General features: G+C 41.0%; 1 protein-coding gene across 2 annotated transcripts in view; it reads left to right on the top strand.

The window, feature by feature from the left end:
- The window catches only part of LOC140462849 (serine/threonine-protein kinase 3/4), a 147,022-nt gene that overhangs the window by 111,512 nt on the left and 8,066 nt on the right, over positions 1–27,444 (top strand). The window lies entirely within an intron of this gene.

The raw sequence follows: 27,444 nt of genomic DNA, 5'->3' as shown, positions 1-27,444 counted from the left end.
AGGTGGAAAAGAAGATAGGCAGGTCGGACAAGTAAAGGAGACAGTTACTGAGCTGGAAGTTTGAAACTAGGATGAGGTGGGGGAAGGGAAAATGAGGAAGCTGTTGAAGTCCACATTGATGCCCTGGGGTTGAAGTGTTCCGAGGCGGAAGATGAGGCGTTCTTCCTCCAGGCGTCTGGTGGTGAGGGAGCGGCGTTGAAGGAGGCCCAGGACCTCCATGTCCTCGGCAGAGTGGGAGGGGGAGTTGAAATGTTGGGCCACGGGGTGGTTTGGTTGATTGGTGCGGGTGTCTCTGAGATGTTCCCTAAAGCCTAATAACTAGACAACCTAGCAAAAGAAACCAACTGCGTATGCTACAGGTTAAAGGAGAAATGTTCCTCACCAGTCTGTGACACACACATCCGCACAACGGAGGTATATACTGGGGTTTGAGGAGGAAGCTAATGATTTGTTTTGATCAATCAAATCCCTACAAGGTGGAAACAGGCCATTTGGCCCAACACATCACACCAACCGTCCAAAGATTAACCCACCTAGAGCCATTCCCCTACCCTATTACTCAACATTTGCTCCTGACTAATTCACCTAACCCACACATCCCAGAGCGTTATGGGCAATTTAAGATGGCCAATTTACCTAACCAGCACATCTTTGGATTGTGGGAGGAAACCCACGCAGACACTGGGAGAATGCGCAAACTCCATACAGACAGTTACCTGAAGCTGGAATTGAACCTGGCTCCCTGGCACTTTGAGGCAGCAGTGCTAACCACTGAGCCACCATGCTGCTCTTTACATGTATTTTTATCTTTAGAACTTGGAGCTCTAGAGAGAAAGCGCTATCCTGTTTTTATTTTTTTTGAAACGTGATGTGCTTTTTATGCACACACCCATGCTTGCCTGCATCATTGTGTTCCACAGACTTTGTCGGTGGGACCACTGTTCACTATTTACACAAATGATTCAGACTCAGCAATCAGAAGTTTCAAAAAGTTTTGAATGATACAAACTAGACTGTTTAGTTAATTCAGGATAGAAGTCTGATAAAGCACAAAAGATGCTCATAAAACTGCAGAATGACCGTTGATTGGAAAATTAATTTAAATTCAGTTAAGTGTCAGTGCATTTGAGAGGAAGCCACTGTTCTCCACAATCACTAAGCATCTAAATAGATAGAGGAACAGTAGGATCTAGGGGTCACAAATGCACAAATCTCTAAGTATCTATGCAGATTTGTTTTTGGAAAACAAAGTCCTAGTGTTAAGGACCAGGCCAGATCCCCCTCAAAATATTTTAAGAAGGTAGCCTAGACCATAATGTTTTATTTTAACAGCAGATGTGAAGTAGATGTTCCAGATGTGCTGCAACTGGTCAAACCACTCAGCTTTAAGCAAAATACTATTGCTAAAACACGAACAAAGGAAAGCACTATTGGAAAACTTAACTGACCCAATATATTAACTATTACTATTAACTGTTCCAATACAGTAACATCCCATAAACACACTCCTTGGCAAAAAGATAAATTCAAACACAAATTCTTGCAGGAAGGAATAACATTCAGAGATTTCAGGGAAAGTCTGTCAGGAATTAAGTTTGCAACACTTTTGGACTGAAAACATCTTGTGACTGCTACAACTTAAAACAAAACACTAGAAAACAACTGAACTGGGAGAATTGGCCACTCCCCTTCCATTGTTAAGTCCTTCCCTTCCCCTCCTAGACTCTTTGGCACCTCTGCCTTTGCAACCTCTCTTCAAAAAACGGAGGACAAAATAACCTTTTTAAAGTGACAACATCAGCACATTAGGATTCGTAGAGCAGAGACAGAGAAACTATGTTAAATGTATACAAAACCTTAGTTAGATCCTATTGGAGTGCAGTGAACATTCTGCAGTCCATTGTTAAATAAACAATGTCAAGGTGCAAGCCAAGGTTCAAGGAAATGCTTACTGGACTGATACTAGTGCTGAGTGGTTTTGTCCATTAGAAAGGTTCAACAGATATTTACCATTGAAAGGAAGCCATTCTGATAATCATGAATCCATTAGTTGATGAGTAAACATGCAACCAAATCCTACTTTTCTGCTTTTGATGCGAAACCTTGAAGGTTTCAGCTCCTCAAGCATATGTGTATTGTAGTCTAGAAAATAGAAGACTGAAGTGTGATCTAATAGAGGGGGTTTTTCTTTCTTCTGTCGAAGCCCTGCGGGAGTTCATGATATTAGATCTCCCTTAAGCTCTTTGTTCTGAAGAAACTAATACCAGATCCTCAAGGCTTTCCATGTTATCACTTTTAAAACCATAATTTGTAGCTTTGTATGTTGGATCTCTCTGGATCTTTTTTCTCTAAATAACTTAAGTCTGATCCTTATGAATCAAATATTTACGAGCAATATTGTTGGCTCATTGAGTATATTTAAGGTTGAGATCGATAGGCTCTTGAGCATCGAGGTGATCAAGGGTTACAGGGAGAAAGCAGGAGAGTGGAATTGAGAAACTAATCAGCCATGAGAGCAGACCTGATGGGCTGAATGGCCTGATTTTTGCTCCTATGACTTATGGACTTGAAGCAGAGTTCAAGCTCCACGTAAACATAGGAGAACATGTTGTGATGAGGATATAGGAATCTGCAAAGGGCTATAGATAGATTGATTGAAGGGGCAAAACTTTGGCAGATGGAGTTAAATGTAGGAAAGTATGAGGTTATGCAGTTTGGTAGGAAGAATCAAAAGAAGAAAGTGAGGACTACTAATGCTGGAGAGTTAGATTCAAAGTGTGGTGCTGAAAAAGCACAGCAGTTCAAACAACATCCAAGGAGCAGGAGACTCGCCATTTCAGATGGAAGCTCTACATCAGGAATCAAAAGTCAGACTGTTTAAATGGAGAGAATCTCCAAAAATGGACAGAAGAGGATCCTGGTGTTCTTGTTAGTGTTCAGTTGCACCAAGTAAAGTGAATAGAATTTAATTGCTTGAGGTTTGGAATTTGAAAATGCAAAAGTCTTGTTTCAGTTGCATTGTGTGTTCATGAAGATGGGGAAATTAACCAAATAGCAAGCTTTCACTCCTTCAGAGCACCAAAACCCATTAAGCAAACTATCTGAAAATGTAGCATATTCAGAATGAGCAATAAACTCCTTTAGCTGCTTAAAATCCTGCTGGAAATAATTAATACAGAGTACTTGATATTCTCCTGTCTCTGACTGACAAATCAGGCTGTGTAGCTCAGGCTGCGCATCAACTTTACTGGGAAATAAAGCTGACAGATTCACCTGATTACAATCTCACTGAAACTCAATAACTGTTCCAAATTAAAAACTTTTGGGATGTTACACTTCAGCCTGTGTCAAATCCATGAAATTGGCTACTTGTGGATTCCTTTGTTCTTTACCTGTGTTGCTCTTATAATCTTTGATAACATTCCTGTGAAGCACTTCGGCATATTTTACTATGTTAAAGTTACCATATAAATGCAAATTGTTCTCAATGGAGCTGAAAGCTTTAAGGCTTCCCCCAAACATGCTCTTCCATTCAATTGGATCGTGGTTGATCTGATTGTGGTCTCAGCTGTATTTTCCTGACTACCCCAGAATCTGAAGTGGTTTGGCAAGCTAATGAATGTGATTTGGGGCAGGTAGGGATCTGCAAGATTCCCATATGAGGAGAATGAACATTAACTGAAAACAAACATATTACTAGTACAATACACAACAATCTAAGTGTAAGCCCCAACAAAAATCTTGACCAGTGATTCTCCATCAGTTAATACCATGAAGAAGCAGTGTTTGTTTCTTGTACCTTTTTGTAGTCTGAATATTTGCCTTTGTAAGTTAATTTGTTTACCCAAAAAACATTCAGATTTTGAGATCTGATGTACTCATTGTTACTTCTATTAAAATGTTTAAATTGGAAGAGCAAGGTTGAAACAGTTTATGAATTGAATTGATTCTGAAATTACACAACACGAGACTATGTTCTGGTGAACTTATGCTGTACCCTATCTGAGGCTTTTGTTTCTTTTCAATTACTGAGAGAGCTGGGGAGCTACTGCTGGCCTTGCAGTCTCTAAGCACAAGAAAAGAAATTTGGCTCCTTACTTCTATCCAGTAATCTTTTGGAAAGTCAAAGGTTATATCAACATGGTGACTTTGCTTGTCTAATTCCAACATGTTGTGTATTAACCATTACTTGCTTGCTACTTTTGATAACTCAACCAATCCCATCTCTAACTCTTTCCATCTCCAGTGGAAGTACCCTTTAGTCTGCCTTACTGTCTCCATCTTTGGGTTAGCCATAATCACCTACATTGAAATAATACATTGAAATAAACACACGTTGATTTTAAGTCTTTCTTGAACCACGTTCATCTGTTGCACCCAACCAGAGTTAATTAGCCATCTTAATTCACTTGTTTGAGTTCATGTAGAATGGCAAGTTAGATGAGGTGCTAAACTGTAGATCCACCTTCCAATTTCAGAGTGTAAGGGGGAACCTTTTCACTAAAAATAATATGGTTTCATCATTATTTCATGTTGAACTTGTCCTGTGCAAGACTTTGAAGGTTGGCCAAAGTATCAATAGTTTGGTTACTACATTTTCTTCATATAAATTGATAATTGTGACATATCATGTATTGAACCTGAAGATCAAGTAGATAATTTAAAGGATTATTGAAATTTCTGAATGTTGATTGGTACAAATCCTGTACCTTTATTAGGGAAAAACCTTTTTTTGCAAACAGTCAATATCCAAGAGATTTAGGTCTCCAGAATTATTCCGTGAACTTGAGGGTTTAGACATTTTTAGGGAAAAAATTATCTCCGCTGTAAGGAATTAAATTATCTTAAGCTTCTGTTTATTTCACAAATGTTAATTTGCTGGATCCTTTGACTCTATGACTATGCCCTTAACCTCTGTTGGCACTAGCAAAAGAAGCTTGTAGAATCATAGAGTCATGAGCCACCTCTGTGTAAAAATGTTGCCCCTCACTTCTTTTTTTTACATCTTTGACCTCTCATTTTAAAAATATGCCCCCTGGACTTGAAATCTCCCACCATAGAGAAAAGGTACCTGCCATTCACCTTACCTGTACTCTTCACAATTTTATAAAGCTTTGAAAGGTCAGCCCTCAACCTCTTGCACTCCAGTGAAAATAAGTCCCAGCCTCTCCTTATAATTCAGACCCTTCATTCCTAGCAACATCCTGTTAAATCTTTTCTGAACTCTCTTCAGCTTAATAACTTCCTTCCTATAACAGGGTGACCAGAACGGGACACAGTACTCCAGAAGAAGCCTCACCGACGTCCTGTACAACTTTAACATGATGACCCAACTGGTGTAGCCAAAGGGCTGAGCAAGCTTCTTAAGCATCTGTGACCATATGTTCTGCTTTTAACCCAGATACAGACCTTTCCACATCATCTCCTGGGAGCACTGCCCACCATCTGGTAGCATCATCAGTCTATCACATAGGTTATGCATTTAAGTGCTGCTCTGAGCATATATGGGTTGGGACAATCTATATTCACTGATAGATCAAAGGTCACCTATTTGAAATAATTGACGATTAAAGGAATGATCTATTTTTAAGGAATAAGTTGTGAGCTTTAGTTGAGTGTCCCAACTGAAGGAGCTGTAGAACCAGATTTGATAGTAACTTGCAAAGGGATTTAGCAGTCTACTTGAAAAGAAACATTTGCATGGGAATCAGAATAATTGGTAGCTGTTTTTACAGGGCCAGCACAGGTGCAATGGACTGAATGGTCTCTATGCTGTATCATTTTGAATTGTACCAGATGGAGTATTGCAATGGAAGTGTGACTGGATGGAAAATTGAGAAGATTTGTCTCACGGAGAACATCTGATAAATGGTTCAATACATGTTGCATTTTTTGGACTTGGACCTCAAAGCAACAAGCACTTCAACAACAAGTTATATAGCAGCTTTAATGTAGTAAATTGGTTCCAAGGTCCTTCATGAAATATTGTATATTAAAGTGTGACATTGAACCACCTAAGATGACACAAGGTTTGATCAAAAGTTCATGTTTTAAGAATCTGAAAGGAGGGTAGAAGGTGGAGCAAGGCAATTCCAGAGTTTGGAGCGTAGGCTAACAAAAGGCATGGCCCCCAGTAGCGGAGGAATTATAATTTGGGATGCACAGCATATATATCAGGAGATATTTCCAAGGATTTGAAGGTTGGGAAGAATTGAAGAATTTGAAAACCGGGGTGAGAACTGTAAAATGACGTTGAAGTCAATGCAATATTTTATTCCCCCTTTCACAGATGTGACAGCACAATGAACAAAGTATTGTGATGATTGCATGGCTTATTTCAAAGTAGCACCAGTACTAACTGGCAGACAGTTCTCAATTGCAGTGCAAGGCTGCTGTGAGAACTGTCATGCCATGGCAGTAGGGACACCACAAGTTAGATCTGGAAATAGCATTAGTTTTCAAACACTAGTTCTGTGAAGTCACCACCGTTTTCCTCATCCGGATTCCTGTCTCAAAAATTATGTTCGGTTGTTTCCAATAGTTTCCAAAGTTCTTTTTTTTCTTTTGTAAAAGTTTTTGAAGTTTTCAGTACTTCTGGGCTTTGAGTGTTTAGATATGTTGTTTCTGTAAAACATTACATAGCCTAGAAAATATATATAATTATGCATAAAATGTCTATTCATGCTCATATATCATGGTACACTGTGTTAATTGTCATATTTTGCTGGATTATTACATTTTCATGAACAAATGGTTTCAAATTTTTAATTCAAACTTTTTAGTATATAAAGGTCTGGAAGTATGAGATCTATTTCATCTCCAACAACTAGCATATAGCGAGGATGATGGGGCTCAGTGTTCAGATGTGCTTGTTATCTGCTTTTGTGTAATTGTCTCCTCTTTTAAAAAACAATTTAAACCACATAAAAAGGAGCCATATAATTTCCACAATATTGTTCTCATGATTGATAGCCACTTGGAGCAGATCTCAGCCATGGTTGAGTTATGCTGTCTGGCAGCAATAAAAACTGAGTTGCTGTTAAAATTGACCCAAGCCAGGTACTCAGTAAATCACAACCCAGTCTCTCAATAGTCTGCCAGGATGGAACAGTAATTTTCTCTCTTTGGTTTGGATTTTTGTCTTTGACCTGTATTTTCACAGGCTTCTCTTTCCAGGGGCTAGCTTTTCATAGATTATTACTGTCATGAGCAGTATCTTTAAAGAGATGGGGAAATGGTCTTTCCTCTCATATTCTCCTTTTGGTTTTGATTAGTCTACTTTGCAGAGCTCCAACGTTGTCATTTTGCATGTCATTGAGTTTAGTTGCTCTCATTATTGGCAGCCATACCTTTAGCTCTGGAATTCTGTCCATAAATCTTTCCACCTGTCTTGCCCCCACACCTTTTCCTTCACGATACTCCCTAGCACCCAGCTCTTTGACCAAGTTTTTGATAATTTCACACGGCTCAGTTCCAAATCTACTTTTATGGCACAGCTCTGAAGCACTTTGGGATGGTTTGTTCCTGTAATAGTGCCATGTAAATATAAGCTGTTGTTGCTTGACAAAGCAAGCTTTTTAAGCTTTCCTTGACAGTCACAAGCCTAAATGCCCAATGATTATTGTCTTTTTCAAATTGCGATATAATTGCTTAGTCTAATCCATTCATCTCATTAATTTCCTTCACTGCACTATTACATATTGGCTTGGGCTTGGACTTTTTCTTGGCTGAGGGCCGCTGGCACATATTGGTGATTCAGGTTAGCACAAGGAAGGCAGTTTCTGATACAAGGGATGGAAGAGTGTGGCAGCCATTCTGACAAGCAAAATTAATTGGCTTGAAATTGAACTAGTTGAATAATTCAAGTTGATTTAACCTTGTGTAAAGTGGGAAGGGTTTTGCATTGAGTCAGTGACAGCAATGTGAATCCTTCTGTCTTTTGGCTGCCACCACCACCACACAAATTACCAGCCACCTTTCCAGTCTGGAGGACTTGCATTTGGATGGCATCTTTCTTAAGAACACAGAAAGGAGAGCAGGCTATTCAGCCCATTGAGCATGACCTACCATTCAGTTAAATCCTGGTGGCCAGCTACATGCCTTGCTTCCTTAGTAAATGTAATCTGGAAAAAAAGTCTTGTCAACATCCGTTTTTTAATTATTGGCTCCAAGCATCAAGATCTTCCCGTGGATGGCTCAGAAACTGTGCCTGAGAGGCAGAGCACCAAACGGTGAGCCCCCATGTTGCTGGTGACATTGGAGTCATGTAATAGTGTTGGCTAGTCATATTGACACCTCCAATCCCAATGATCAAATGGTTATTTAAATATGTCATCAATCATGCCAAGATTCTGCATGGCTATAAATGACTACGACTTGATTTGACTCAGTGGCGCAGTTATCCATCTCACACTGCACTTTGCTAGTAATATAATGTAATCTTGCTTTTATCAAGAGACTTTGTAGTTTCGGTCATGCCTTCCAGCTACAGAAACCATTTAACAGTATTATCTTTCCAGATCAGCCATGAACTTATTGAATGGCAGAGAAGACCCTAAGGACCAAATGGCTTACTCCTGCCCCTAAATCCTATGTTCTGATGTAAATAGATCCTACTTGTAATTGTGCTTAGAGGCTGTTTAAATAGACTTCGAATAAATAGGCGGTTCACCGTGAATTCGATTCTGTTGGCGCTCAGTCCTGTCCAGCCTCCTTTAACTCAGACTGGCAAAGTAGTGTGAATTCTCACCCTTATCTGTGCAACATTGCAGGACTATTCAATTAGGAGCGAAAAAAAATCATTTCATGCTCGAAAAGGATGGATGCTTACGTACATTGGAGACAAAGTAAATTGCGTATTTTAATTGTATTTCAAATTGACAACTTCTTGCCTCCTCATGTACCCTTGCGTGATCGTGAACAGTTCTATGTCAGAGCGAAGCAATCTCCAGTGCTGTGCCCTGAGCTGTTAATTCAAATGTAATTCCATTGAAAGATATCGATGTGTTCTGGGGGAGTTTAGAGGCAGAGGGTGACAGGTTGGGGTGGGATGAATGAGAAGTATAGACATCCAATAACATTTCACTGCAGTGGGTGGTAGGAGCCCTGAGCTATGGGATGAAGCAGTGTCATCTGTCATTACAATCAGAGTCTGGTAGAGAATAATTTGAGTGGCATACATTCACTGGCGGGGGAGATGTAAAGCAGCATTTAGCTAAACACTGCTTGCGGCCATCTGCATGAGGTTTAACCCTGGTGACTCAGAATATTTGAAGGTTATTTTGTCATTTGACAAGCAAACTGAATTGATTGATTTTTGATGTGCTGAAGAGCAGCTCCTTGCTATTGTGTTGCAGGGAGATGAATTTTCAAACACGTAAAATAGATTTTATTTAAGAGAGATCAGCTTTGTAATGCAGGGAAGGTCGCACTGATTTCAGTTTGCAGGTACTGCATACAAAGCACAACCTCCCTTTAGACTAGAGGAAATTGGGCTATCTTGCCCCACCACCAAAAAAGGTACTGTTCCATCTTTGTGCAACTTCTGTGTCTACTCCTCATACCATGAAGTCAACTTTCATTTCTATAATAAAAATCAGAAGAACTGTGGATTCTGTAAATCAACAAAAACAAAAATTGCTGGAAAAGCTCAGCAGGTCTGACAGCATCTGTGGACAGAAATCAGAGTAAATGATTTGGGTCAAGTGATCCTTCCTCAGAATTTCTCTCTCCACAGATACTGCCAGATTTGCAGAGTTTTTCCAGCATTTGTTTTATTTGGTGCCTTCAGTGTGGAAATAATGTCTCAAGGTACTTCCCAGGAACATGATAAGGAGATGAAACGGAATCCAAGTAATTTGTTAGAGGTGTAACTGACACAAAGATTGGCTGAGGAGTGACAAAATGATGAAAGTGAAAGATGCACAAGAGACCAGAAATGGAGTGTCACAGACACCTTGGAAGATTGTATGGCCTGGAGAATGTCACATTTGGGGAGGGGCATGGTCATGGTGGGATATAACAGGCGAGTGAGACTTGATATGAGTTAGGATGCATAAAGCAGAGTTTTGTTTGAGCTCAGGTTGGAAGGTGGGTGGGGAACCAGCAACATATGGGGTGGCTATTTTTCAAGAGACAACTAGTGAATATTACAAAAACATTCTGGCATGTTATCTTCTGTAAAGCTTATCCGACAAAAAAAAAGCTGATGAATCATTGGAATGCAGATATTTGAAATTCTGTTGTGTGCCAAGCGAGCTTCACCAGTGACTGTAAGCTTGAATTTCATTGTTGAAATAGTTACAAAAACATAGACATCTCCGTACCTTTCCCCAAACCGTATCCTCACTGCATTGCGATCGAAGGTGCACCACTAACTCCTGATCTAATTTATCCAGCATTTCAAAACGGTAGTTTTCTCTGAAGGAGTTCTTAACCAGGATCCAATGTCCTCTAAATACCATTGCCTGCATTCACTTTCCTTCTCGCCTCTGTCACAATAATGGTCCTATGTTTTTGACTTAGCCCTCCATCTGAGCTACCCAAAAGTAAAGGCCATTCCTACAAAAGGGGAAGGGTGTCACAAAATAGGAGACAGACCGCATGAGAGTATTTTCTTGATTGAAGGAGGCACAGCTCCATGCTATGAACTACAATTTGCATTTATGTAGCACTTTGAACGTAGTACAGCATTTTAAGGCATTTCACAGGTGTGTCTGGTAGAAGCAACACTTCTATTTTAAAATTCCCAACTCATAGATGGGCCAATGGGCTGAGGAGTGGCCGATGGAGTTTAATTCAGATAAATGCAAGGTGCTGCATTTTGGGAAAGCAAATCTTAGCAGGACTTCTACACTTAATAGTAAGGTCCTAGGGAGTGTTGCTGAACAAAGAGACCTTGGAATGCAGGTTCATAGCTCCTTGAAAGTGGAGTCGCAGGTAGATAGGATAGTGAAGAAGGCGTTTGGTATGCTTTCCTTTATTGGTCAGAGTATGGAGTACAGGAGTTGGGAGGTCATGTTGTATCTGTACAGGACATTGGTTAGGCCACTGTTGGAATATTGCATGCAGTTCTGGTCTCCTTCCTATCGGAAAGATGTTGTGAAACTTGAAAGGGTTCAGAGAATATTTACAAGGATGTTGCCAGGGTTGGAGGATCTGAGCTACAGAGAGAGGCTGAACAGGCTGGGGCTGTTTTCCCTGGAGCATTGGAGGCTGAGGGGTGACCTTCTAGAGGTTTACAAAATTATGAGGGGCATGGATAGGGTAAATAGACAAGGTCTTTTCCCTGGGATCGGGGAGTCCAGAACTAGAAGGCATAGATTTAGAGTGAGAGGGGAAAGATATAAAAGAGACCTAAGGGGCAACTTTTTCACGCAGGGGGTGGTACGTGTATGGAATGAGCTGCCAGAGGAAGTGGTGGAGGCTGGTACAGTTGCAACATTTAAGAGGCATTTGGATGGGTACATGAATAGGAAGAGTTTGGAGGGATATGGATATGTGTTGGACCGAAGGGTCTGTTTCCATGCTGTACATCTCTGACACTATTTCAAAATCTTCTTTGACTCTACCCATTCCTGTCTTAGCCTTACGCAGCTTTATGACACTTCAAGATTCTAGTCTCAAGCTTAGACAAGCCTTCACCAGTTTAACCTATAAAATTCCCTCCCTTAAACTTCAGATTCTCTGTCTTTTATGATGTTGCATAAAAACTGCTTCAAGTAAGCTTTTGATAATGTCTTTAATTAAAATTTGATGCCAAGCAACATCATAATGTTGAGATTTATTACTTTAATAGCACTGTATAAATTCAACTTCTCTCACTCTCGTAAGAAATTAAACATAAAATTGTTCCTTCACTCTTATCTCGTGGCAATCCAAAGATGTGAGGTGATACTTTCACGACTGACTGTAGCAGTGAGTCTCCTGCCAGTAATGTCACCAGAATTTATCAACTCAAAATGGTTGACTGAGCCTTTTGGACTCTGACTACCTTCCAAAACTATGGAATCCTCCTCTGCATTTAAGATAGTGTAAAATACATGATGTAACACTTTCTTGATTGCTCTCTTTTAAAGTTGCAATAGTAGAGGACACGAGGACTTCTTATATTTGCTTCTCACGTCCCTTTCTCTGTCACACTCCTTTCAGTTGATACTGGCAATTTATTCTCACTCCTTACACCAGCATGTGGATAATTGGCTAAAGTGCTTTGTGATATTAAATGGTCAGTCTAAGGCTGATGATTTGTCTCTCAACGTCATAAGTGCATTACAAGGCTGCATTTCAAAGCATTGAGATAGATGATCTGTATCAAGCCAGGTACATTTATCCCATAAATATCTTGATGCATTGGGTTTGAGTTACTTAAAAAGGTCTCTGTTATATAGGTGCTGTGGATAAGGTTAGAAGTGTAGTGAATTCCCTTGAGTGGATGCTGGCAAATAAGAATGTGAGGAGTATTGAGGAATTGATCAGAATTGTACCAGGGAAAAAGAATGAGAGCAGTAGTAGCCTAGACAGCTTTCACAAGGAACTGACATTTGCATTAATACATTTGGGATTAATTAGATTTTGAAATTGTTCACAACCATTTTAGTAAGAAAAGCTTTTGTGCTGATAACATGTTCCTTCAATATTGAGAAGTTATACTTATGACATACTGACATAACGAAAATTAATTGGTTAACTAAACTGGCATGTCATAGTGAACTTAATATAATCCCTTCTGAAATGTTTGACAGTGAACCTTTAGTAATATCCACAATCATGATCTCATGCAAAGTTGCCATGTCTCATTCATCTGTCATTCTGTGCTCATTGACCTACATTGGCTCCAAGTCTGACAATGCATCACTTTTAAATGCTCATTCTTACTTTCAGACTCTTTCCGCACCACCAATAGCCTCACTGCTCCATATCTTTGCAACCTTTACTGCACCTGTGACCTTTAAGACTGTTTCCTAAAATGTTTCTTGCTGTTAGCTCATTTTGAGGCTCGATACTTGTTATTGCTTCCTTTGTGCAAACTTGAGTGTGGAGTTGGGGGGAGGGGGGAGGGAGGCAGAGATCCAGGACAGGACATTGCTGCTTCAGAGGTGGTAACACTGAAGTTTTGGTCTGTTTGGGGTCCAGTGTGTCAATTCCAAGCCCCTCACCCTCAAACTTGTCCTCAACTGAAAACATTGCCACCTGTCTCCTCATTCACAGCTTTACCGTTGGTCACTAGCCAGGCACACCTGACAGAACGTGCACATTTACCAAGAATGTTTGATAAAGTTCCCATGAACGATCTTTGAAACCAAAATGCATTGGTTGGCCCAAAAGCTTGGTCAATGAAGTTGTTTTATATAGCATCCTAAAACAAGAGGAGTTGGAGGGAAATCATGCTTTAGGATTCAGATACCCAAATCAGTGTACACTGGAGGAGTGCAGAGATCAAAACTGAGGCAGTTCCAATGCAGTATGGTTTCAAAGGTTGTTTGATAAAGTTCCCGTGAACGTTCTTGGATTGTTATACCACAATGAAGATGCTTTATAAATGCAAGTTCTTCTCCAAATGCTGAGGCCATCCTTGGTAAATGTGCACGCTCTGTCAGGTATGCCTGAATAGTGACCAATGGTAAAGCTGTGAATGAGGAGACAAGTGGCACTATTCTCAGCTGAGCACAAGTTTATGAAGGTGGAGGCTAACCAGAAGAAGGTTGGAATTGGCACGTCTAGGGGTAACAAAGGGAAGGGTGAGCTTGAGCAGGTGGGGATCAGCAGTGTTAGAGGTTGAAATAGGCATGTTAGAACTCGTCCACAAAAAATTGTCTTTTGTGATAGTTGATGGCAGCGTTACTTGTGGAAAATGTACAGCCACATAATGTTTTTAGATTTCCCAACATTGAGGATCTAAGCAATCAACCATATTTTTTCTTCAAAAAAATGTCTATGTACATGCATGGTCCTGAGGAGCCATTGGACAGCCGTTAACTTTTTCTATTACATACCCAAACTGATACAGGTTGGAGATGGAGACTGGTCTTGGCCATGTCTGAGAAACCTGAACCAGCAGACAATGTCTGCCATCTCATCCAAAAAAATGGTACCTCTGACAGTGCGACACTCTTTCAGAATGGTGTGGAAATCTCTGCCTGAACCACATACTTTTTTTTAAAAAAGACTTGCATTTACATAACACCCCTCTCAATCTCAGGATGTCCCAAAGGACTTTTCGACTGGTAGTAATGTTTTTATGATGTTGGTTAGGAGATAAAATTGGCTACAGTAGCAGGGAAAAATCCCCAATCATATTATAGTGTAAAGGAATCGTTTACATCTGGTAGGGGACTTTGGTTGTTGTGGAGAGTGGAAATTAACGTTTAATGTGATAAGATTTTCCAATAGCCTGGCACTTTCAAAAGTGCTGGAAAGGTGGTGGAGACCAACAAGGTCCAGATTGCTCCTTGATTTTGTTAACTAACCTCCGACAGGTTGTCTGTCTGCATGCTGTAAAAGGCTATAGAGATCCTAGCTAACAGTCAAAGGAAGGCGAGCGTTTCGGTTGTCCATCATAAATTAGCCCCATGGGGGAAGGAAGAGGCCCAAATAAAAACAAGTTAATCTCTGTTATGCCAAAGCTGTGGACTTGACTGACAATCATTGAACATATTAGACTGCCTTCAATGAATAAGCAAATAAGTTGGTTAGAAAGGAATGATATTTTAACTTGAAAGATGATTGACGTCAATGTTATTCAAGCTTTCCTTATTATGCACAGAAAATACTGTTGCTCAAGTCAGTTATCTTGGTGTGCTAAGTTTGACCTTTTGGAGTACATCTTGGCTGTAAAGGTTATTCCTTGTTTATAGAGACAGGGCAGAAATTAACTGAATCATGTGTCAGGTGTTCTGCCATTTGGGAAATCTGATCCCCTTGCAATAAATGGCAGATCTTTGCAAAGCTTCTCCGAATGAAGATCGAGCCGAATAAATACTGCAGGTCTCACTCTCCTGAAAGTTTTATTTAGGGATCATTCTGAAGAACATTGTTAGAGAGCCAGAGAGGTTTGGTGGGACACGTGGACATAAATAATTTGGGCAAATTGATTGATAATGGATAATACACTTTACTTTGCAGTCATCACTATATGATGAAAGTGGCTTGATGGCCTCCAAAATGCAGTGCAGTGGGAAAAGCTGGATTGTTCCCTGAGAATGACTGACTACATTTTAAATTGCGAGGAGTCTTAATAGGGCAGGCAGTGTAGTATGTCCATTGGAAATAACAGGTGGTGTATTACTGATGTGTAGGAAGAGACTAAGGACAATGAGGGAATGGCTCTGTCTTGACAAAGAATTTAATGATAAAAATCCTTCCAGTATATCAATGCTAACAATACAAACCAGTATTGAACTTTGGTTAAACTGTGCTAAGAGTATTATGCATAAGTCTTGGTTCTTAAATTATAAAACAAAACCAAGCCACTGGAGACATTACTAAAAAGGTTCACAACAATTACACAACAATTAACTGCAGGTACATTGTTAGCAAAAGCTGAACAAGCTGAGGCTTTTAAAATTTGAAAAAGAGAAGTCTGAGAGGTGACCTGATAAAGGTTTTTCAAAGGGTTTGTCAGGCTAAATGTGGAGGAGATTCTTGCCAGAGCTATACGTCACCACTCCTAAATCCAGTGACATATTTGCTGTCCAGTCACTTTATATCTAAAAATTAGTGAGAATGTGGAACTTGTTTCTTCAAAGAGTGATATAGGTGAATTAGCAGATATACATTTAAAAGAAAGTCCAATAAGCACATGACAAAGAGGAATGTGCTGATGGGATTGGATAAAGTAGAATGCCTATGTGGAGTGTAGGCGTTGGCATGGAGCAGCTGGCATGAATGCCTTTTATTCTCCACGATACACTGGACTAGCAATCTGAAGAAAGTGAGGACTGCAAATGCTGGAGATCAGTCAGAAAAGGTGGCGCTGGAAAAACACAGGTCAGGCAGCATCAGAGGAGCAGGAGAATCAGCATTTCGGGCAAAAGCCCTTCAACAGTTCCTCGGAAGCTGCCAGACCTGCTGTGCTTTTCCAGCACCACACTTTTCAACTAGCAACCTAGAGAGCCAGGCTGAAGGTTTGGGGACAGGACAGCACAGCAACTGACGGAATTTAAAAATGACTAGTAAGGTCTGGATTTCAAAGCTAATTTCAGTAATGATGTCCATGAAACTATCATTGGTTGGCATTAAAACGCATCTGGTTCAGTAATGTCCTTCAGGGATTAAAATCTGGGATTAGCCGTCACATGACTCCACACCTACACTAATGTATCTTACTCTTATCATTTAGTTCAAGGGCACCTAGGAACAACAAATGCTGCCTTTGTCAGTGATACCCACATCCTTGCAAAGGAATTAAAGACAACTCACAAGGAACTCAGTGCCACAAGCTGTTACAAATTGATTAAGTGCTTTTAAGAATCCTTCAGGTGTATTTGCTCGAAGTTACTGAATATTGTGTTGTGCAATATTTACCCAGTTTCTATGATAGCAGAAATCCCCGGACACGTGAGTTAATTTCTTTTCATAATGTATAGGTTACTTGCAAAGAACCATCCATAATAACTGATTTGATATTCAGAATGTTAAGGGGTTTGGAAAGGTTTTCTGAGATTTAAATACGCAATTCAGATACTGAGGTCAGACTTGATTTAGTGTTAACTGTTTCCTGATTTTATGAAGAATATGAGAAAACTGTTTGGATTAAACATTGTTTCTTTAAAAGCAAAAGTACTGAAATGAACACTCTGGGTCAATGTGTCACTTATTCTGATACTGAGCCAAACCAATCACACAAAATTTGCTTGTGCATAATATCCAAATCTGAGCACCACATTTTAGGCAGAATGACAGGACATTGGTAGGATCCCAAGGGATTTTTGTATTGCAAATAGGAAGAAACTGTTTTCCACTGTCAACTGTATTAATGACTAGAGGGTACAAAATTCAAGAGTGTGTTGGGGGGAGGTTGGAGGGCTCAGTTGGCTGGACAGCTGGCCAGTGATGCCAGCAGCATGAATTCAATTCCTACACCAACAGAGGTTACCATGAAGGACTGTCCTTCTCAACGTCTCCCCTTGCTTGAGGCATGGTTTAGTCTGTGGGTCACCATCACTATTCATCTGTCTCTGAGAGGGTGGGACTAGATGACTTTACCTTTGAGAATTAAGAGAATTGACAAAAGAATCAGAGGAATGATGGGAATTTTTTAAACAGTTGTGATGATTTGAAACACAATGCCTGAAACGGCAGTGGAAGCAGACTTGATCGTAATTGTTAACAGGAAATTATTTGTAAGTACTTGATTGCACCTTTTGGATAAAGAGTTGAGTTAATTAGATCATTCTCTTGGATGGCAACGGTCCAGCACAGATGAATAGTCAAACACCTGCCTCTTAGGCTGCGAGATTGTGTAGGACCTTTTATGTCTTCAGGATATTCCAGTATGTTTTACAAACAACTTGTTATTTTTTTGAAGTTTGTCATTATTGTGATGTAAGCAAGTACAACAGGCCCATTGACATGTGGTAGGATTCCACGGACAGAGTGAAATGAAGGATGGTTGAGGAATGAATCTTGTCCACATACTGTGAAGTGCACTGATATGCTGCTTAAAACCATGGCTCAGAATCTGTTACAACTGTCTGAAGAGAGAGATTTGGAGTCTTGGTTTAACATTCCATCAAAAAGCTGGCACTACTAATGATGCAGCATCTCAAGGCTGTACTGTGGTGTCAGCCTGTACCCAAGTGTCTGACTCAGCCAGGTTTGGTACCTAATCTGTGGCCAGTTACCTGATCTTAGCTGCAGTAGACATCAGCATACCAAGGCTGAGGATCACTGGGGGTCAATTTGGGTGAAAGCAGATAGTGATTCTTTAGTTAATTGCTACATAGACATCTTTTACATGCCCACTAACGCACGTGTAAATGCTTAAATAGCTAGTTAGTACTCACCAGATCACGTTCTGACAGTGGCGGGTGGTTTCTGGTTGAGATTCAGGGAAGGACTACCAGAATAACTGGTTCCAGTGAGAGTCAGCAGAAAAGCAAAGAATATTGTGGCGGCACAGTAGTACAGTGATTAGCACTGCTGTCTCACAGCGCCAGAGACCCGGGTTCAATTCCAGCCTCAGGCAACTGTCTGTGTTTGCACATTCTCCCCGTGTCTGCGTGGGTTTCCTCCAGGTGCTCCGGTTTCCTTCCACAGTCCAAAAATGTGCAGGTTAGGTGAATTAGCCAAGCTAAATTGCCCGCAGTGTTAGGTGAAGGGGTAAATGTAGGGGAATGTGTCTGGGTAGGTTGCTCTTCAGAGGGTCGGTGTGGACCTGTTGGGCAGAAGGGCCTGTTTCCACACTGCAAGTAATCTAGTCTAATCTAAACTTTACGAATCTATTGTGCAGCTTAGAGTCGTCACCACCCTTGGATTGTTTAGGAGTCTCTGGAAAGTAACATTCTCCCTTTGTAAACCCAGTGCAAACAATTACAGGTACATGAAAGCTTTGTTAAAAGGAAATCTTGCAGACTAGCCTGGGTAAGGTGGTTTGAAGCAAGTGGTCACATCTTGAAACCATGATTCTCAACCAGAGGTAGGAACTTTGATCTTGTGGCAGTCCAAAAAAGAAGAGGAAGGAAACTGAAAGGATGAGCTAACACCTTATCAGAGAAAGAATGTAAATCGATATACATGACATCAATGTTGTTTGCTGCTAAAGAGCAGCATGTGTTGAGTCATTTTTGCACAGAGGCACTATTCAGGCCATCAAATCTCTACTTCGTCGAAAAATCTATTCTGTTCCATTTCCCACCCCCCACCCCCCCAGTCTATCCCTGTATTCCTGCAAGTTTCAAAGGTCTATGTAATGTCCCTTTGAAGTCAATTAAATTATTAAAGATGTTAACATGGAAAAGTAAACCTTTCTACGTCCAACAAGCACGTATAGTGAAATATTTTAACTTTTTTGCTTGAAAACACTGTTTCAAAAAGAGTCTACATCATTATTTTGCAGGCCGCCATATGAGCTAATTCAGTGTTTTGGGCATCTCCAGTATTCAGCCTGCAGTTACACTCAGAGAATGCAAGCACTCATTTTTTTTTTAAAGCTGTTCCTCTCTGTTGCAAGAATGAACCTTTAAAGTTTTTTTTGAACCATGAATATCACAGCCAAGTCGCAAGCTGGGGGGAAGAAAGAGGGGAGAACACTACAGCATGTTTTATTTGCAAGGAGCTAAGAGCTTGCCAACTGCAAAATGATTTAAGATGAGCAAGAAAGCGGATTTTATTCCTGCACTCGTCCCTCATCATTTGTCGTCATTCATCATGTCATGAACTTCAACATGTAATTGACTGGGTCTCCAAAGAGTTTCACAGCAAAGCAGACACCAAAGATTGACACCGCATCACTGTGGCTTTGTCAAAAAATTACTGTTTCAAATCGAAAATGTCCCAGTGGAGCCTTTAGAATGCAGCCATGTCCCATAGCACTGGGAAGAATCTCATTAGAAATTAGCCCCCAGGCAGGAGAAACCAGGCTTTCCCCAGCACTTCTGTAAATCTAATTTAATATATAACACATTGTTTAAAATAAACATGTTATTGCTGTTTCGGAAGGAGATGATATTTGATTTGATTCAGGAGAGGTTTGACCTTCCTGGGAATTGACTGCTTAGTAGCAGACTGTTGGGTTTAATGGTACTGGGGTGGCCAAAAAGGAGTTTACACTTTGAAAGTACCCCGAGGAAGAACAGTACAGCTGTCTCATGTCACGGTAGGAGGGGTTCATTTAGCTGTCTTGGTCCAGGTTACAGAAAGATATGTCCTCCTGGCTAGAGGCCTCATTTGAACCTGTGTGGCTGGCACCCACCCCCTACAAGTTGGTACAAGTGGAACCTGCAGCAGGAGAGGCAGGGATCATTAAAGAGAACAGAAACAGCCTTTTTTTAATTGGCTGAGCTACATATTGTATTGCTGTACCTTTATTAATAGAGTAAAAATTCCTAAATACTTTACAGTGTCATTTATCAACAATAACTTTGATACCAAGCTATTTAAAGAGATATTAGGGCAGATGACCAGTAGCTTGGTCAAGGAAGTACATTTTCATGAGGAAAGGGACAATGAGAGGTTTATGAAGAAGAACTCCAGAGCTTCAGGCCTGCATAGCTGTTGGTGGTTGAGTGAAGGAGTAGATGAATTGAGCTCACTTTGGAACGTGTGGTTGTTGTGCCTCATGTGTGAAACGCTGATCCAACAAGAATTCCTATAAAACTTTAAAAAGTACGAGAGGCCGAGGCTGTTTTAGTCAGGGTTGGGTTTTTTTTATTCTTGGGATTTAGGCATTGCTGACGAGGCTGCTATCTATTGCCCATTCCCTTTCCCTAGTTGAACCTTGGGGCTCTGTCTTGAACCACTGCTGTCCACATGGTGTGTGGGCACACCCTATGCTGTTGGCGGAAGGGTTACAGGTTTGACAAAGTAACAGTGGAGGGATAGCAATCTAGCTCCAAATCAGGGAGATGTACCGAACATTGTCTAGGCCACATTTGGAACATTGCGTGCAAATCTGGTCTCCCTTCTATCAAAAGGATGTTGTTAAACTTGAAAGGGTTCAGAAAAGATTTACAAGGTTGTTGCCAGGGTTGGAGGATTTGAGCTATAGGGAGAGGCTGAATATGCTGGATTGGTTTCCCTAGAGCGTTGGAGCCTCTGGGGTGACCTTATTGAGATTTATAAAATCATGAGGGGCATGGATAGGATAAATAGACAAGTCTTTTCCCTGGGGTGGGGGAGCCCAGGTTTAGGGTGAGAGGGGCAAGATTTAAAGGGGATCCAAGGGGCAGAGGGTGGTGCATATATGGAACAAGCTGCCAGAGCGAGTGGTGGAGGCTGGTGCAATTATAGCATTTAAAAGGCGTCTGGATGGGTATATGAATAAGGAGGATTTAGAGGGGGTTTGAGCCAAGTGCTGGCAAATGGGGTTAGATTAGGTTTGGCTATCTGGTCGGCATTGATGAGTTGGACTGAAGGGTCGGTTTCTGTACTGTACATCTCTATGACTTTGTCTATGTGTGGCTTAGAGGGAACTTGCAGCTGCTGGTGGGAGCTTTTGGAGGAGTGTTTGAATTGCTGTACTGCATCTAGCAGATGTTACACACTGCTGCTACTGAGCATTTGTGGTGGAGGCAGTAAATGTTTATGGTGTGGATTTGGTGCCGATCGAGCAGACTGCTTTATCCTGGATGGTGTCAAGCCCAAGTTGTTGAAGCTGCCCTTGCTAAGACCACAAGATGTACCACAAGTCAAAGTAGGCCATTCTGTCCTTCTGGCACCACGTCCACCATTCAAAACTCATGGCTAATCTGGCCTTTCTGAACTCTACCCTTGCCTTTCCACATGTACGAATTCCTTGGCTAAAAATATGTCTTTGTTTTTCTTTTAAGTATTCTTAATGATCCAAACTTGAGAGCTCCATGTTCTAAACAATTCCATATCATCACTAACTTCAGAGAAGAAGTTTCTCCTTTATTGCTGTCTGAAATGGGTGACCCCTTACTCTGAGTTTACGTCCTCTGGTCCTAGAATCTCTCTCAAAGGGAAACAATCCTGTCAAGGCTGTTAAGAATCTTACATGTCTCAATTAATTTGCTTCGCATTCTTTTCAACCCCAATGAGCACAAGCCCAGCCAACTCAGAAAATTCCCTCCATATTCACAATTGACCTAGTGATCTTTCTCTGGACCACCTCCAGTGTTAGTAATCTTTCCTTCATTTAGGGTTCCAAACTGTTCACGGGTGTAGTCAATGTAATTCTAGCAATACTACCCTATTTTCATATAACATTCTCTCTGAAACAAAAGCTAACCTCCATTTGCCTTCCTGACTACTCGCTGTATCTGAATGCTAGCTTTTTCTGATTCATGTATCGGTACCCTGAAGTCTTTCTGTGCTACAGCTTTATCTATCTTTCCTTCATTTAAATTATATTCAGCTCTTCTACTTTTCTTGCCAAAGTACACAACCTCCCATTTCCAAGTTATATTCCATCTACTAAGATTTTGTCCACTTAACTTGTCTATATCCCTGTGTAGGAGAAAGTGAAGACTGCAGATGCTGGAGATCAGAGCTGAAAATGTGTTGCTGGAAAAGCGCAGCAGGTCACGCAGCATCCAAGGAGCAGGAGAATCGACGTTTCGGGGCATGAGCCCTTCTTCAGGAAAGGCTCATGCCCGAAACATCAATTCTCCTGCTCTATATGCCTGTGTAGACTGTGTCATCCTCACCATGTACTGTTCCACCCATTTTTGTCATCTGTAGACATAGCGATAATGCATTCAGTGCTGTCATCCAAGTCATTAATATGTATTTTAAATACTTGTGGCCTCATCATTAATCCCTGTACTGCTCCACTAGTTATGGATAGTTATCTTAAAATGCCCTCTTTAACCTAGCTCTCTCTTCAGTTAGCTAGCCAGTCTTCTGTCCATGCTAACATACCACCTCCAAACCTGAGCTCTTATCTTAAGTAGCTTTATGTGTGGTACCATACTGAATGGTAATGGAAATCTAAATTCATTGCATCTATTGGTTCTCTTATTTATCCTGTTTGTCACCACCTCAAAGAATTCTAATAAATTTGTCAGGCATGATTTCTCCTTCATGAAGTCATTTATCAGAGCAACTGCAGAGTATTCTATCATTCTCCTGACTTGAAGATGTTAAGCGGTCATTGAAGAATCCAAATAAATGTGTTCCTCATTGCAAAACTGCCCAGGCTGTATCCAACTCTTGTAACCACAATGTTTATATGGCTTCTCCAGTTCAGTTTCTGGTCAATTTCAACTTCCTCAGGATGTTGAAACTGGAGGAATTCAGTGATGATATTGTCATTAAATGTCAAGAAAGAAGTAGTTAGATTGTCTCATGTTAAAGGTTATCTTCGTTTTGTGTTGTAAATAGTACGTGCCAGTTATCAGCCTAACATGAATGTGCAAGTCTTGCTGCGGATAGCACAACACTGCTTTCTGTATGAGCATTCCAGCACAGGGGGTGAAGTGGGCGCCAGAGATGTGCTTGGAGAAGACAACCTGTCAAATTGGTAATGAGGTACCAGTCTGCAAATACAGCAGGGTCAACACTTTAGAGGGCAAGCTTACATTTTCAACTGTTCTGTTACTAATAGCTCCAGGATAATGCTTTATAAGTACAAAATGTTTGAGGTGCAATTGAATTATTAAAATGGTTTCCTAGCTGTAATTGTTAGTGTTAGTTCCTGTCCAGTATGTGTGTGTTGAACTTTTGCCAATTCAGGAACTGCCTAAAGCAGTCCAGGAGTTGGTTTTCTGAACCGTGCAAACTTTACCCCTTGAATACCATCCTTTTACCCTGAATGATTTTCGAGTGTAAGCAGAGCCCCTGTACTTAATGAAGATTTTTACGTATGGGGTTCCCTTTTGTGGGGGATAAATGGTCTTTGTTTATTTGCCACCTGGGTCTGGTTTGCTTTTGTTTCCTTCTGTCTGAGATTTCAGCCAAAGCACAGCATTAAGAGGGGAGAAGGGAATATCTTCCTTAATTTTTATTAGTTTGTGAATGCAAGTGGCTCATTTTAATTATCAGGTGATCATAAAAGGCTTTGTGTGCTTTTAAAAGGGGAAAAATTCTTGGTTATAATTCCTTCTCTCAATGTGACTTTTTAAGGTACTGTCAGTATTTATTCTGGAATCAAGTGATAGTTTTTAAAAAAATGTTTCTCTTGTGACACTTTGGTCTTGCAAGTAGTTCTCGGAAAAAATAAGAACAGTTACCCTTTGAGAACCCTCACTGATGGTATCCCTCAGTGCAGTTGATAAGTTGTAAAAGGCATCATTTTGCCCAGGAGCCCAAAGCCCATATAAAGGAAGGCTGTTGGCTCCACAATCCTCTAATAGGACATTAAACTGGCTAAGTAGCCAACTCATCACTGGCGCCTGTTGACACCATAGAACCACTGAGGAATATTTAACCATATTGGAAAAAAAACTTCATTCATAATTCATTCATGCTGCTGCACCGTGCTTCAAATGCTCTCGTCCTTCATGATCTCATTGAAAGACAGTACACTCAGTTCTTCTCCATTTCACACACTGAATCACAGCAAGTTGCACTTAAAAGTAAACCTGATAAGTCCTCTGTCCCTCAGTACAATGGGGAGTAAGCACCAGCCATGCAAATGGCATGTTTTTGAGTATGCCTTCACTTTCAGTTGCTCATGCTCTCCCTTGCTCGTTGTCTTGCCCTTGGTCATACTCTTGTCCACTGTCGCCCCCTGCCCACACCCCACCTTTAAGATCAGATGTTTAAATCTGATATATTGATGGACTGGGAGCCAATGAGCTTTCTAAATTAGCCATGCAAGCAGATGAAGTAGTGTTTTTTTTTTAAGTATTGTGTAGAATTTACAGCTGTAGAACAGGCCATTCAGCTCTGTTAGCCATTGCTGGTGTTTATGCTTCAGCTAGGCTTTGCCTATTCTTAGCCTTCACATCTTTCCATTCTTCATTTGCACCATCCTGAGTAAAGGCATTTCTGTTGGATTCTATTATTGGATTTATTAGTGACCATGGAGAGTAACATAGGAACAATAGGAGACCATTCAGCCAATCCAGCATGTTCTGTCATTCAGTTAGTTCATTAATCTTTAGCTGGTTTCCAGTTACAGCAGTCCTTTCATTTCATTCCCCTTCATTCTCTCACTTTGGGCATCATCTCCTTCACTTTGTCTCATTCTCTGCACTACATCCCCGAGGCACGGGCACGCACAGACACTTGCATGTGCACGTGCAGACATGGGCACTATTGTCAGCATAAATTAGAACATAGAATGTAGAACATTACATCGCAGGACAAGCCCTTCTGCCCTTTATGTTGCGCCGACCTGCGAAAATAATCGGATGCCCATCTAACCTACAACATTCCACTATTATCCGTATGTATGTCCAATGCCCATTTAAATGCTCCTAATGTTGGCGAGTCTACTACTGTTGCAGGCAGTTCTATACCCCTACCACTCTTGAGTGAAGAAACTACCTGATACCTGTCCTAAATCTATCACCCCTTCATTTAAAGCTATATCCCCTCGTGTTAGCCTCTCTCTGTTCACCCTATCTGACCCTCTCATTATTTTATGTCTCGATTAAGTCACCTCTCAACTTTCTTCTCTCCAATGAAAGTAGCCTCAGTTCCCTCAGCCCTTCCTCATAAGGCCTTCCTCCATACCAGACAACATCCTAGTAAGTCTCCTCTGAAACTTTTACAAAGCTTCCACATCCTTCCCATAATGCGGTGACCAGACTGCACACAATACTCCAGGTGCGGCCTTACCAGTGTCTTGTACAGCTGAAGCATGACCTTGTGGCTCCACAACTTAATCCCCCTACCAATAAATGTCAACACACCATATACCTTCTTAACAATCCTATCAACTTGGTTGGCAGCGTTCAGGGATTTTTGCACTTGGACACCAAGATCTCTCTGTTCATCTACATTGCCATGAATTTTACCATTAGTCCAGTACTTTACATTCCTGTTACTACTTCCGAACTGAACTACCTCTCACTTTTCCGCATTAAACTCCATTTGCCACTTCTCAGCCCAGCTCTGCATCTTAATCTGTCCTGCTGTAACCCACAACATCTTTCAGCACTATCCACAACTCTGCCTACTTTAATGTCATCTGCAAATTTACTAGCCCATCCTTCTATGCCCACATCCAGATCATTTATAAAAATGGCAAAGAGCAGTGGCCCCAAACTGATCCTTGCGGCACACCACTGGTAACTGAGCTCCAGGATGAACATTTCCCATCAACCGCCACCCTCTGTTGCCTTTCTGCTAGCCAATTTCTGATCCAAACCGCTAAATCACCTTAGATCCCAAAACTCCATATTTTGTGCAATAGCCTACCGTGTGGAACCTTGCCAAACACCTTACTGAAGTCCATGTTCACCACATCAACTGCTTTACCTTCATCCACCTGTTTTGTCACCTTCTCAAAGAACTCAATAAGGTTAGTGAGGCACAACTTACCCTTCACAAAACCATGTTGACTATCCCTAATCAAATTATTCCTTTCCAGGTGATTATAAATCCTATCTTTTATAACCTTTTCCAACACCTTCCCCACATCCGGAGTAAGGCTGACTGGCCTATAATTCTCAGGGTCATCCCGACTTCCCTCCTTAAACAAGGGAACAACATTTGCTATCCTTCAGTCTTCTGGCACTACTCCTGTCGACAATGATGACATAAAGATTGAAGCCAAAGGCTCTGCAATCTCCTCCCTGGCTTCCCAGAGAATCTGAGGATAAATCCCATCCAGCACAGGGGTCTTATCTATTTTCAGATCTTCCAAAATTGCTAAAACCTCCTCTTTGTCAACCACAATCCCATCTAATCTAGTAGCCTGTATCTTCGTATTTTCCAATGTGAATACTGAAGTATTCACTAGTCATTCTTTTATTCCTGATATACCAATAGAAGGCCTTAGGGTTTTCCTTGTTCCTATCTGCCAACAACTTCTCATGTCCCTTCCTGGCTCTTCTGAGCCCTCTCTTTCAATCCTTTCTGGCTAACTTGTAACTCTCCAGCCCCCTAACTGAGCCTTCACGCCTCATCCTCACATAAGCCGCTGCCTTCCTCTTGACAAGAGCTTCAACCTCTTTAGTAAACCATGGCGTGCTCTCTGGACAACTACCTCCCTGCCCAATAGGTATATACATTCTCGAGAATCCGCAGAATACGCAGCACATTTCAAGTGTGCCCATCCCCTGCAGTTTCCTCCCCCATCCGCCATTTCCCAGCTGCTTTCGGTTCTGACAAAGGTTCAAGAGATCCAAAATGTTAACTCTGTTTCTCTAATTGCAGATATTGCTAGAGTTTCTCCAGCAATTTCAGTTTCTTGAATAATCTCTCAGTCTCGGCTTTGAAATTTTCATTTGACTACCAGCCTTAGCAGTGTGGGAGAAAGTTCCATATTTCTGCTCATTGTGTAAAGACACTTTGCATGACAATACCCATGTGTAGATTATGTGCCCTTGTTCTGGATGTCACAACAGGGGCAATAGCTCAAACATACAGCGAAGAAAATAATTTGCCTAAAACCTTTTGTTTGCATTCATTAGAACACATGCAAAAATACCACATTTCATTGAAATACCCTTTTGCGCAGGCAGCCTGTAGTTCCTTGTTTTCACCATAGGACCACTTCCGCCAATCAGCATCGATTTACCAACCGATCAGACCTTTTTCTCCTGTCATATAAATTGTTGTGATTGTTTTGAAACTTGTTCTTGCACAGATCCTAATGAGTGTAAGAGCTTTGGCAACATGTCATCTCTTTTCAGCAAGAGTCGATTAGTT

The sequence above is a fragment of the Chiloscyllium punctatum genome, chromosome 37, assembly GCF_047496795.1.
Source record: "Chiloscyllium punctatum isolate Juve2018m chromosome 37, sChiPun1.3, whole genome shotgun sequence".
Lineage (NCBI taxonomy): Eukaryota > Metazoa > Chordata > Chondrichthyes > Orectolobiformes > Hemiscylliidae > Chiloscyllium > Chiloscyllium punctatum.
This window is presented reverse-complemented; position numbering and strand designations above follow the sequence as displayed.